Source organism: Microcebus murinus, chromosome 1, assembly GCF_040939455.1.
Source record: "Microcebus murinus isolate Inina chromosome 1, M.murinus_Inina_mat1.0, whole genome shotgun sequence".
NCBI lineage: Eukaryota > Metazoa > Chordata > Mammalia > Primates > Cheirogaleidae > Microcebus > Microcebus murinus.
In genome coordinates, this window is record NC_134104.1 from 62,410,848 (window position 1) to 62,425,746 (window position 14,899).

Here is a 14,899-nt window from a genome sequence, read left to right on the forward strand (position 1 = left end):
TGCATATACATATACATAAGGTTTGCTTAACATATACACTTTTAATAACTTATCTAATGGGAAAGAAGGTACACTGTGTGTATTGCACTCCCACATCCTATATTCACTGTCTTACAACCACTTAGCTCTAAATGCTTTACCCAACATTATATTATAGAAAATTTCAAACAGAAAAGTCACAAAAGTTTTATAGTGAACCCCCCCCTATACTCATCCCCTGGATTCTCCAATTAACACTTTACTATCTTTGTTTCATCACATATCCAACCCTTTATCTATACATAAATCCACCTTATTTTTGAAGAATTTCAAAATAAGTTGCACATATCAACACATATCAGCATGCATATCATGTTCATACTTCGACTTTTTTTTGTTGTTTGTTTTTTGAGACAGAGTCTCACTCTGTTGCCGGGCTGGAGTGCTGTGGCGTCAGCCTAGCTCACAGCAACCTCAAACTGCTGGGCTCAAGTGATCCTACTGCCTCAGCCTCCTGAGTAGCTAGGACTATAGGCATGCATCACCATGCCTGGCTAATTATATATATATATATATAATACATATATGTATTATATATATAATATGTAATACATATATATGTATATATGTATTTTATATATATATATATATATAGATAGATAGATATATGTATATTTAGTTGTCCAGCTAATTTCTTTCTATTTTTTCAGTAGAGACGTGGTCTCGCTCTTGCTCATCAGGCTGGTCTCGAACTCCTGAGCTCAAATGATCCAACCATATCAGCCTTCCAAAGTGCTAGGATTACGGGCATGAGCCACCACACCCAGCCCATATTTTGACTTTTTATTTATGCATGTTTTATATACCTACAATCCTCCTTCAATATACCAGGGCATGCATGTGTAAAATCTTTTACCACAATGGGAGATAATCTGCCTTGGTGAATAGTGATGATATTAAAAAAGGATTCTTAATTATACTTATAATCAGTTGGTCAGAGTTTAGCTGTTTTCTTTATTTTTAAAATATGGACATTTGTGACTTTAAAGAAGCTTTAATTACTAACTTGTAAATAGAACTGTCATTGATATATTCACTACCAATTATTTAAAAAAATAACTAAAGAAGCTGCTCAGCACAAAATGATAATGAAAATCTTATTCATCTGTTTACCATCATATGACCTTGAATCATTAAGGTTATTAGAGGACAAAACTGAAATCTTAACATCACATTATGTTCCATGCTTAATTTCTCTTGCCAAACATCTAATTACTATCATGATTTTTCTATTCTTTTTCTTATTAGTTTTTAAATCTTAAGACTATGTTCTCCCTAGGTTGGCTAACAGAAAGGATTTACCATATATTACAAAATACTACAAATGCAAAGGGCTCCTAAACTTGAAATATTGAAGAATATTATGACAAAGTTATCTCAATATAGGTTAAAAAATACTTATTTCAGTGACTTCTAATGATAAACCAATTAAAATAAGACATTAGGGCACAACTTAAAAATGTCTACTATCCCAAGACTTGATCATGAATGATTACAAAAAACTATAAACTTTTAAAAAGTGGAAACTAGATAGGAGATCATCTAATCAAGGGTCAGTAAACTTTTTCTGTTAAAGGCCACAGAGTAAATATTTTAGTCTCATGGGACATGGTGCCTTTGTCAGTACTCTACTCTGCAGCATAAAAGAAACCATAAATAAAAGTCTACTTACAAAAATAAGGGGCAGACTATATTTGGCCCCTGGGCCCTAGGTGAATGATCCTTGATCTAATCAAAACATTTCTAGACATGAAAAAAACTGAGGCCCAGACAGAGCATCTTTTCAGAGATTATACCTAGTTGGCAATAGAGCTGGTAAGGAATTCAAATCTCATCAGTGGGAGATTTGAATCTTTTAATCTTTTAAAAGATGGCATCAAAGAATGTGATTACTGGATTTTGTTGGAGGACAAATAATTTCAGCTTCTAATTTCAGTAGTTGTGAAAAATCTTGATGCTACTGGGTATGAGGAGTATATATGGAAGAAAAAATAGTATGAGACAAGACATTCAGGAAGAACCAGGAGGAGCTCTCCACCAAATGATGCATACTAGATATATCATTTAAGAGAAAGCCTGAGGTCTGAAAAATATTAATAGCTTCAGCAGTAACTAATGTAAGGTGTTAGGTGGCTGTGACGGTGTATAACAGGCAAAGCAGATAGAACGAGAAGAGTGTGCTAAAGATGGGGACACAAATATAGGGAAAAAGAAAATTTTAACAAGAAGGCTAAGACAGAAAGTCCAGGGAGTTGGGAGAGGTACCACAGACAATTATACCATGAGAGGCAAGGAAGCTGAATATTTAAAGGACAGAGAGGTAGACACCTTATGACACAATGAGCCCATGTAAAAAATAAAGGCCAAAAGGTGTTCACTGCAGGTAGCCATAAAGATTTCCTTTTTGATCTTGGTGAGATCAGCCATGAAGAAAGCAAGCCAACCACAACAACCTGAAATGGGTTATGTGCAGTTACATTCTCCTTTCAAAAAGCACATCAGTGGGCCGGGCGCTGTGGCTCACGCCTGTAATCCTAGCTCTTGGGAGGCCGAGGCGGGCGGATTGCTCAAGGTCAGGAGTTCAAAACCAGCCTGAGCAAGAGCGAGACCCCATCTCTACTATAAATAGAAAGAAATTAATTGGCCAACTGATATATATATAAAAAAAAATTAGCCGGGCATGGTGGTGCATGCCTGTAGTCCCAGCTACTCGGGAGGCTGAGGCAGAAGGATCACTCGAGCCCAGGAGTTTGAGGTTGCTGTGAGCTAGGCTGACGCCACGGCACTCACTCTAGCCTGGACAACAAAGCGAGACTCTGTCTCAAAAAAAAAAAAAAAGCACATCAGTGAGAGAAAGAAGATAACAAAGAGAATAAATATTTACTGAGCATGCAGTAAGTAAAAGCACTGTTAGGTATATACATTTTTGTTACTCAATTAAATTTTATAGGTAGGTTTTCAAGTACAAAATGAGATAAAATTCTAAGGTCTCAAAGTTAAAACGTATGTGTAGTAGATTCCCTAAAATGGTGTATCCAATATTAAGGGCAGAAAACAAGGGACACTTTTTTAAAAACTTCAAAAAAATCACTTTCTTAAACTACATTAATTATACCATCAAAAAGAAAGTTGAAGACTTTTGAGTTGTATGGAGTATATTAAGGTTTTATAAGATTTTGAGGCTGTAAATAATAGTAAAAAAAAAGTTAAATACATTTTCGATAACTTAAAAAATATGATTTAAATAAAATCTACCCATTTCATGGCAATTCAATTTAAGAAAAAGAATATCTTGAACTGCTAATAACAGAGGTCTGAGGCAACAGAAGAATAATATGAAGAAATACAGTCAAATAACTGGCTAAAGACAATAACAAAGCTAAAACTTACTTTAGAATGCTTCATAAATATACTTTATGAAAGTTTTTTTTCAAATGATCTAGCAATTTTGATAAATCACTTTTCAGACTTCTGTTTCTAGGTTCTCACTATAAATCCCTCACTTGCTTGTGCTTATGTATATTAGAAATCCAAAACACAAAATCACCAACAAACATACAAGTTTAATATGATTGTCAGTGATTTTTTCCACATGTATAGAGTTTTGATGGGAATGTTAAATGGTGGGCAAGTACTATAAATGTGCATATTAAAAGTAACTTTAATTGCAAGTATTTTTAATTACAAGGTCTAATTTGCATAATTATTGTTTATGAATTGCTTTGAGTATAAATACTGTACATTTATCCAACAGGCAGCCATAACTACTTACAGGTGCTCAAATGTAGACTAAAAGAACTTAAGTAGCATAATTTTGTATAATTTTCAATTGGTAGTTTAGTAAATCTGTAAAGCCATGCAAGGACTTGATTAAAGAAGAAGAAAAAAAAAGCTATTATGGACTTCTGCTTCTAGCCATTATGGAATAACTGACATTGGAATTGCCCTCCAAGTGTGAAAAACTGTAAAACTGATTGACAAACAAAATCCAACAGTTTGAAAGAAGTAGGAAAATAGAAGAGGGGAAAAAAGAGCCAGTCAACAAACAGATCCAGAAATAATAGAGATGACAGAATTAGCGATTTAAAAACTTTAAAAAATCTATCATATAATAATGGAGAAACAGAAAATATATACAAAAAGAACCACATAGAAATTATTATACAGTTAAAAAATACTGTATGTGAAACTAAAACTTCACTGGAGGGGATTGACAGCAGACTAGAAAAAAAAAAAGAGTGTCTCTATTAATAGTAGAAAATGCAGACTTTAAGACAAGAAAATTTAACAGAAATAAAAAGGGACATTTCCTGATCATAAAAGTAATTTTAAGACTCAATTTAAAATTATTGAGAATATCATGTGTTGATGAGAATGTAGAACATGGGAATTCTCATATGTGGTTGGTGGAAATGTAAAATAGCAAAACTGCTTTGGAAAATGGTAGTTTCTTATAAAGTTAAACATATACTTACTATATGATCAGCAATTTCAGTCCTAGTTTTTTATTCAAGAGAAATAAAAACATATATCTGCAAAAACACTTGCAAATACATTCATGGTAGCTGTTCAATAGCCAAAAACCAAAACCAAGTCAAATATCTAGCCACAGGTGAATGGATAAACAAATTGTAGTATACTTATATACTACTACTCAGCATAAAAATAAACTGGGGATACAAGCAACAACATGGATGAATCTCAAAAACCAGATGTTGAGCAAAAAAAAGCCAGATAAAAGAAATACATGATATGATTTCATTTATATGAAATTCTAGAATAGGAAAAACTAATCTGTAGTAACAGAAAATATGTCAATGGTCACCTGAGACAGAAGATGGGGAGATTGACTATAAAAGGGAATAAACAGGGTGATTAAATGTCCTGGTTTGCCTGGGACCTAGGGAAATTGGGATGTTTGGTCACCCTAGGCTATAAAAAGGAACATTTTGAGGTGATAGAAATGTTCTCTAAATCATGACCAGGGTGGTGGTTATATGGGTATGTATGTTTTTGGAAACTTATTAAACTGTACACTTAAAATGGCTACATTTTATTGTATGTAAATTACATATCTATTAACTTGATTTAAAAAGTAAAAAAAAAAACCACTAGGTAATTTGTGTTGCTTTTACTACACTAAATACAACCAGATGATTAACCTTCTTAAATTGCTATTTTAAGAATAGCATTAAAAGTATCAGAGTCTGTCAAACTCTAAAATCAGAACTATTTCATATATAATATGCATATTCTTTAAGAAAACAAAGGTGAGCCATAATCAAGAGGCATTTTAAAAAAGATTTTCAGCCTCTGAAATCATCCACTTTACAAAATACTTAGTCCCTATCCTCAAGGAACTCTAGGGCAGAGTGACTTATACACAAATCAACAACAATCAGTCAAGAATTGGGAAAGCAAAATAAAGATAATGTGTGAGGTGAAAGTGCTACACTGCATGGGGGTGAGGAAGGGATTCTAGAAGAATCAAGAGCTGGTTTTACTTAAGGAATGTAGGAGGCAAAGGAGTAAGAAGTATATTCTATGCACATTAGGTTTAAAGGTGGAAAAAAGCATGCTAATTAGAGAATAAGGATTGGGTAAAAGAAGGATGACACCATTTAAGGCTGAAAGGTAAGCAAGTCACAAGATTAGGAAGAGCAAAGATTCTGAATGTATGACCATCTATACTCAATACCACAAACACAAGACATTTAACAAATCAACTATCCAATTTCAACTTCTGGGTATACCTTTAGATTTTTACACTAAGTTTTATTGTGTTCAGAGTATACTTCTATCTGATTTATGCCAGATGAATATGTCTTTGGAACTTTCAACACTGGACAATGAACTTTTTCATTTTATAGATTAAAACAAAGACGTCTGACAAATCCTCAGCAATTCAGACACAAAACAAGTCTTAGGGTTTCCGTGAATTTTGAGACATGGGAAAACAATTTTTTTGCAAACTTTTAGACCAAAGACATACATTTTTAGAAATTAATACTTATTTCTGTTTTTCCTAAAAACTGAGTCCCTCCATGAGGTAAAGGAAATTAAGCTGCATATAAATGTCTTATGTACTTTTCTCTTAAGTATGATTTCTCATACAATAGAAGAGTGGGGAAATGTTAAACATTATCGTGCCAATGGGAAAAGAATATATTCTCAGTTATCTATTATTAGAGTTCATAACTTTATCATTTGTTGCAAAAAGCACCTTTTTGGTGCTTTTTGGTCTACCATTCTAGAACATCATGAGGGTGAGTGGTGGAAAGATCCATAGAATCAGAGGTCAGCCTGTAACATCCCTTTGCAGATGCGGTCCATCCCCTTTTCATTAAATCAACTATTTCACCTGTACTTTGTCCCATCCACGTTTCTTCTTCTAACACTTTTTATTCACCTACAAATTTATCCAGATACTGTGAAATATCACAAGAGGAATTATGAGATGATAATTATTATCTTCAAAGAATAAAACAAAGCCAAAGAAGCATCTGACAAAAGCTCTGAAATACAAGTGTATTTCCTCCATAGTCTTGCATTTTTTTTAATATATAGCTAAACACCAGAGGTCGCTAAACCTCAACAATAAAGCTGCATGTGCAGCCTTTTAAAGCCAAGTATAAAGTAAAAGAAATCCTACTAGAAATATGTTACTTTTCTGCTTAAAATCCTGCACTGGCTTCCATCTGCCTACAAACTAATGATTTGGCCACTGTCCACAGCTCTAGCCTTCTCTTTCCTGGTAAACTCATATTCTACCAACCCCATCTTTCAAAACCTTATGTTCCAACAATAAAGAAACACACAATAAACCTGGTTTTACTAAGTATTTGCCCTTTCCTCTCCCCTCTCTAAAGGGTGAATACCTTTCCATTTCAAGATTCAGCTCAGGCCAGGCATGGTTGTTCATGCCTATAATCCCAGTACATTGGAGGTGGGGGGGCAAGGCAGGATGATTGCTTAAGGATAGGAGTTTGAGAACAGCTGAGCAAAATGGTGAGACCTTTGTATCTACAAAAATTTTTTAAAAAAATTAACAGAGCACCTGTATTTCCAGCTACTCAGGAGGCTGTGGCAAGAGGATTACCTGAAACCAAGAGCTTGAAGCTGCAGTGAGCTATGATCATGCCACTGCAGTTCAGCCTAGGTGATAGAGACTCTGTCTCAGAAATAAATAGCCCAATGTCACTCCAGTTTGATGCACATGGCACCAAACTGATTTAATTTTGGATGAGGCTGTTCTTGAAGTGAGATGTTAGTAAGACAAAGTCTAGCCTTGAATTATAAGCAAAAGAAATCAAGGTCAAGATCTGGAAGCAAGAAGAAAATGCTGACATCACCTCATGGTGCTGAAGAGGTTTACATTCTCCAACGCAGGCTTTGTGGCCTAGTCTTTTGAGGACCGTTGTCTGTTCAGGAAGATTGGAATAAGCACTTACAACAATACATTGTAAATGTTAATCTTCCATGGACTGGAGCTGGCATGGTGGAAGTCACATCACACTTAAAAAACCTGCCTATACTACAGAAACTTCATTTTCTCTACTAATGGCAGAAGCAGCTTCAAGGAACCAGGGAATCTTTTAAATAGCAGATTTAAATTGGATGTATATTTGAAATTTTTTTAAAGCCACATTAAATTAACCATTTATAAATAGTAAAGCAGAAAGATGGGCAAAAGTGAATTACAGTGACATCACAGCAAATAGAATACTTAAAACAATAAGTAGTCTATTATATTTTACATAGGGTAGAAGATATATTTTTAAGGTTTACAAAAGCTTTGTAGTTTAACTGTGTCCATTCAATAAAAAAATCAGTACATGTAAGCAGCCATTATAAACTGTTGCACGTGGATACTTAGACTTAGAGACAGAACTAGAATTCTCTTAGAATACTTAGAGACGGATTTATTGGAAAATTGTTTTTGGCAGTATTACCACAACCAAGGCTCGGTTTATTCTACATAAGACTTGCAAAGAAAAATAAGATATTACATTGTGTTTATATATATTTAGTGTTTTATATTATACAATACCAGGAACTGCTAATTATCAACTTAGGGCATTAAATATCACATACTTCATAGTCTGAGACTGTTCACTCAAATACAGTAGAGTACTATTCTATCTAGATGCATGTTTTTTTTTTTTAATCACATGGAATTTTTTTTTAATACAAAAACGTGGAGGGAGATTTGTTTAAACAAGTATTTCTAAAATAAATATGTATGTGTTATGGAAAGTTTGGCACTTATTCCTGAGGCCACATCAGAAGAATCAAGACAAGTGGTTTAAGGAAAAAGAAAGAGAAGTTTATTAATTTGCCAGCAAATGAGGAGGATAGGAGACTTTCATCTTAAAGTACCACCGTCCTATCTATAAGCAGATATACAGAGCTTTGAAAAGGAGTTTTCAGGTTGGGACTATTGCTGTTTAACTATAGTTGATGGTCCTGATTGACCCCATCTCCTGCACAACCCTGTGATCTCTGCCTGAACAATTCTGCTGAGTCATCTCTTGTGGTACAAAGAACAAGGGACACTCCCCTGCTCCTCTGATTACAGGCCTCTGGCAGGGATGCAGCCCTAAAAAGAGTGGAGGAGGGGGGATTAAAGAGGCAACTCATAAAACATCTTGCCTTTTCCAGGCCATTACTGCTATTTCATACATAGTCCTGGAAATTATTTGTAGTATGGAAATATTCTTTGCTCCTGTTACATTTCTCAGACAATAAGTCAACAAAGATGGCATTTATCTTTTATATTTTTGTATGATAACAGATGAAAGAAAAACTAATGTTCTTTAATTACAAGATATTCTTTTGTTAACAGACTTCCTTCTGTTTAACATTTTACCTAAAATTTGACATACCTATAGGACAGGTTTGTTTCTTACTTTAACATTGTAGAAATATTAATTAATAAACAATGCTCACTACACAATTTAAAATAGATGTTCTCATTTATATTATTCTCTGAATTTGAAACTTAATATAGCAATTAGAATATTTCTACATATGATGAGAATGTTTATAATTTAAATTTTAGAACCTGTTTTGGATGTGATTATGTGTATGAAAATCATGTAACATTCTGCTCATGCTAACAACTGATGTAATGGAATTACTAAAATAAATGTGCTGTGAGGAATGGAGAAAGTAAACAAACAAATAAATACATAAAAAATTCAGCTCAAGGGTTATCTCTCCTATCCAGATAGTACCTCCAACTGGAATGCTTCTGCCCTCATACTCTGCTCAGATGTCTAGGGTAATACCTGCTTTGCTCTACTGCCCTCAGTTGTTTCCCTCCTCCTTTCTATCAGGCTATGAACTCCTTGAGGGCAAGGACCCTCTATGTTCTAGCCCAGCACCTACTAAAAATTGTTCACTAAATCAGCACATGCAGTTAAGGTGGTTTGCACTGTGAAAGACTATGGCTAGGCCTATATATAATAAATTCAAGAAAAGCTTTTTAAATAAGTTAAGAAAATTATATAATATAACACACATAACAATTATATACATGGCTGAATAACTGAGTATCTTCTTTTCTGCATAAAAGAATTACGTATTCAACTTGGAACACCGTTAGATTCACTGCCTACATCCTAAATACGATAAATTTTCTCTAATTAGAATACTAGAAAACATGTATTCTATTTCAAAATATCAGTTTTCTAAATGACCATGGAACTAATACTATACCATTTTCACTTCTAGAGGGCTGATATGAAAGGTTATCTCCTCTGACATTTTCCTACAATTTAAAGGGTTTTTTTTAATAATTTTTTTAATTTCCCTTTTTTACATCCACTAGCTATAGGTAGACAAAACAATGAACTCTGAAAACATGCAGATTTTGTCCAATTTCTACCTCTCCCCTAGTATACACAGTTGCAATTGTGGTATAAGCAACCATTTTCTTACTGTACAATGTTTCCTTGTCAGGGCTTCCTTCAATTTCCAAAAGGCAGGAGCAAAAACCTATACCAGAGCAATACAAGTCTTCAAACTCCATCAAGAACTTCAGTGAAGAAAAGAACAGGAAGTTGTCACATTATTTGAACAAAACTAAACAATTTGGGTAAAGTATTCAGACTAGGCTGGGCACAGTAGCTTCTGCCTGTAATTCCAACACTTTGAGAAGCCAAGGCGGGAGGACTGCTTGAGGCCAGAAGTTTGCAACCAGCCTGAGCATACCAAGACTCTATCTCTATAAAATATACAAAAAATTAGCCTGGTGTGGTAGTGTGTGCCTGTAGTCCCAGTGACTGGGGATACTAGACAGGAAGAATGCTTGAGGCCAGGAGTCTGAGGTTGCAGCGAGCTATGATGATGTTACTCCATTCTAGCCTGGGCAACAGAGCAAAACCCTGTCTCAAATAAATAAAAATTTAAAAAGGAAGGAAATTTAAGGAAGAAAAAAGCAGAGGAAGGAAGGAAGGAAGGAAGGAAGGAAGGAAGGAAGGAAGGAAGGAAGGAAGGGAGGGAGGGAGGGAGGGAGGGAGGGAGGGAGGGAGGGAGGGAGGGAAGGAAGGAAGGAAGGAAGGAAGGAAGGAAGGAAGGAAGGAAGGAAGGAAGGAAGGAAGGAAGGAAGGAAGGAAGGAAGGAAGGAAGGAAGGAAGGAAGGAAGGAAGGGAGGGAGGGAGGGAGAGGAGGGGAAAGAATTCAGACTAGGGAGGGTAAACTAGCACAGAAGGGTCTCCTTATGTGACCATGATCCATTTCATTCACTCCTTCTTGACATCTGTCACTTAACTGAAGTTGGTTTGCTCCCCTCCCTTTTTCGGGGTCATGAGGGTGGAAGGTACAAATATGAGAAGTCCTCTAGAGCCCTTTGAAAACTATGGTCAAGAGTTTACTGCCTTCCCTAAATATGGTGGAAACAGCAAAGCTACCTTATCAATAGTTCCACAGATAGATGCTCTCACTAATCTTTCTTTTCAAATAATACTTTTACTGATATATACGTCATATATCATGAAATCCACCTCTCTGAAGTATACAATTCAGTGGTTTTTAGTATATTCACAAAGGAGTGCAATCATCATTGCTATCCAATTTTAGAATATGTTTATCACCTCAAAATATGAGGTGAAATTATATCCATGAAACCTGTATCCATGAGCAGTCACTTTCATTCCCATTTCTCTCAGCTCTTGAAAACCACTAATTTAATTTTTGGCTCCACAAATCTATTTTGGACATTTCATAAAAATAGAATCACATAACATATGGTCTTTTGTGTGTGGTATTTTCTTATCCATCCATCAGTTGACGGATATTTTAATTGTTCCCCTTTTTGGGCTATAAATGATTGTACTATCAACTTTTCAATTCTCTAGGTATATGCTTACAAACTGAATTACTGGATCACATGGTAACTCAATGTTTAATACTCTGAGGAACTGCCAAACTGTTTTTCAAAGTGGATGAATCATTCTATAATCCTACTAGCAATGTAAAAGGGTTCCAATTCCTCTACATCCTCACATTAGTTATTTGACTTTAGCCATTGTAGAAAGTGTGATATAGTATTTATTATGTAATATTATTATTATTACTATAATAGTAATAGTAATATTATTATTACTATAATAGTAACATTATTATTATTACTATGATATAGTATTTATTATAGTATTTACATTTCCTTGATGACTAATGATGTTGAGCAACTTTTATATGCTTATTGGCCATTTTTATTAATATATTTTCGTTGGATAAATGTCTATGAAGATCCTGTGTTCATTTTTCAATTGGGCTATCTTTTTATTGTTAAGTTGTAAGAATTCCTTCTATGTTTAAGATATAAGTCCCTAACCAGGCATATGATTTGTAAAAACTTTCTCCCACTGTGTCCTTTAACTTTCTTGATGATGTCCCTTGAAGCACAAAAGTTTTTAGTATTGAGGAAGTCCAATTTATCTATTTTTTGCTTTTGTCATTTGTACTCTTTCTATCATATCTAAGAAACTATTGCCTAATCGGAGGTCACAAATATTTACACGTATTTTCTTCTAAGAGTATAGTTTTCACTCTTACATTCAGGTCTTTGATCAATTTTGAGTTTATTTTTTTTAATTAATTATTTATTGACAAATTATAACGATATATAGCCAGGCAGCACACAGTGATGTGATGATACATGTATACAGTGTAAGATAATAGAATCAAACTAACATACTCACCATTTTTTTCTCCCATCTGACTGCAACTTTGCACCCTTTGACCAACATCTCCCATTTTCCCCATTCCCTAAGCCATTGGTAACCACCATTCTACTCTTTGCTGCTATGAGTTTGATTGTTTCAGAATTGACATATAAGTGAGAACATGCAGTTTTTGTCTTTCTATGCCTGAGTTATTTCACTTAGCATAATATCTTCCACATTCATCCACACTGTCTCAAATGACAAAATTTCCTTCTTTTTAAAGGCTTATGTATATATATCACATTTTCTTCCATTCATCCACTGATGCATACTGAGGTTTATTCCATATCTTGGCTATTGTGTGAATAACACTGTGATAAACATGGGAGTATAGATTATCTCAGACATACTGATGTCAAGTCCTTAGGATATACACCCAGCCGTGCTAGAACATATTGTAATTCTATTTTTAGTTTCTTGAGGAAACTTCATATAGTTTTGCATAATGGCTGTACTAATTTACATTCTCACCAACAGTGTACAAGGGTTCTCTTTTTTCCATAAGTTAATTTTTGTATATGGTATAATGTGGGGGTCCATCTTTATTCTTTTGCATATGAGGTATCGTTTATTGAAAATACTATTCTTTCCCAATTGAATTGTCTTGGAATCTTTGTTAAAAATCAGTTGACCATATATGTAAAGGTTTCTTAATTCTCAATTCTGTTCCATTGATCTATACTGCTACATTCATGCCTGTAGGACATTGTCTTGATTACTGCAGCTGTGTAATAAGTTTTGTAAGACTTTTTCAAGACTGTCCTGGCCTTCATTCTTTTATTCTTGAATAAACTTTTATACTTGGAAACAAGTCACCTCCCTCCCCCAAAAAAGTGACTATTGTTTTAATCGTGTAAACCACTGAACATAAGGTGAAAAATTCATTATTGGCCAATACATATTCACAGAAGTCAAAAGACCTATCTTTCTAAATAAATCTCAGCCAAAATGTATGCTCAAGGAAGGACTAAAAGAAAGAGGGGTATCTAAATCTCTTGGGCTAAAAAAACTCCCAAACACTATTATTTCCCAAACTTTAAAAATATCATACTCCCTTTTTAGAATGGTAAAAATCTGCACACACATCACAATTCTGCTTTCTCTGAGAATCACTAACACTAGTTCTTTGTAGCACTACAAACCAAGATTTCCTTCACATTTTCCTTCTATCCTATATATCAACAAAACAATACAATTTTGCTTTATAATATGAACTAGCATTCAATGTACTTTTAAAAATTAAAACTCTTCTCTACTTTTTTTGAGACAAGGTCTCACTCTGTTGCCTAGGCTGGAGTGCAGTGGCATCATCATAGCCCCTGAACCATAAACTCCTGGGTTCAAGTGACCCTCTTGCCTCAGCCTCCCAAGTAGCTGGGATTACAGGCACGCACTACCATGCCTGGCTAATTTAAAAACATGTTTTTTGTTTTTGTAGAGATGGGGTCTCACTACGTTGCTGAGGCTAATCTTGAACTCTTGGGTCTCAAGCGATCTTCCTGCCTTGGCCTCTCAAAGTGCTAGGATTACGGGCATGAGCTACTGTGTTTGGCCTAAAATGCCCTTTTCTACAAGATTGCTGTGTTTCCTTATATATATTTTCTACTACCCAATGCTAAGAATCATCACTTTCAAAAAATTTTAACCTTTTCTTGTGAAAAGGAAGCAGAGATTCCTTAGTAAAACATAGGTCCTAAAATCAGGGTCTAGTATATGAATGTTGCCAACTTGACACATTTTTGCCTTATCCTACCTCTAACCTGCCCCTTTACATATTTTTATAGATTCCTCTAAGAAAAAGTGTATTAAACTGAGGCCTTAGAATTAAATACACAAAAGAACTCAAAATGCAACTCTGCAGAAGAATCTGCAGTTGACAAATAAAGGGTTTTATACCTCAGAAATAGTTATTGATGGTCTTTTGACTCAGATCTGAAAATTTATCAATAAATCAGTTTTGAGGTGACAATGTCATAAAACCTCATTTTCTTTGCATAAATAAAACTTATACTGACAACTTAGTAAGGAACTTTACACTGTGTATTTTGGGAAAAGGAATGACTTCAAATGGATGCCATTATCTCTAAGCCAAAAGCTAAACTGAGCCACACTGCCAGGAAATTACATTTCCATTCCTGGGCACATAAACCTTCTAAGTATATAGAGACCTAACCAAGTGTAAGTTACTGTATGCCCAATAAAATTTCATAGTAGTTAAGTTAAAACTGATGTTTTTATTGGTCTATGGGAAACATATTAAGGTAAAAATGCACCTGAGCAGTCACTACATTAAAATAATTCTTTTATTGCCTCCTTTACCCATTCTCTTATTTTTAAAATGTTGATACTATATTGCATGTGTAATACCTAATTCCTCCAAGCAATTATTAATTGTAACCATAGTTCTTTGTACAAGTATAAGGATATTTAACCTAGGGTTCTTGGATGAGCTATGGAAAGACCAAGAATTACCTAAAATGGTATGCAAAATCTTGGCATTTATACATTTTTCTCTCGGGAAGTGTGTATTGCTATTAATAGATTTTTCAAAGTGGTGCATGATTCAAAAACTATTAAGAGCTGCTGCTCTAGTTGGTAATAAACATGGAAAAATCTAAATAATACAAGAA

General features: G+C 34.4%; 1 protein-coding gene and 1 pseudogene across 2 annotated transcripts in view; one reads left to right on the forward strand and one right to left on the reverse strand.

Moving 5' to 3' along the window:
• The window catches only part of GSK3B (glycogen synthase kinase 3 beta), a 204,110-nt gene that overhangs the window by 48,255 nt on the left and 140,956 nt on the right, over positions 1 to 14,899 (reverse strand). The gene's annotated exons all lie outside the window — the stretch shown is intronic.
• Positions 7,304 to 7,638, forward strand: LOC142874332 (zinc finger protein 644 pseudogene; annotated as a pseudogene).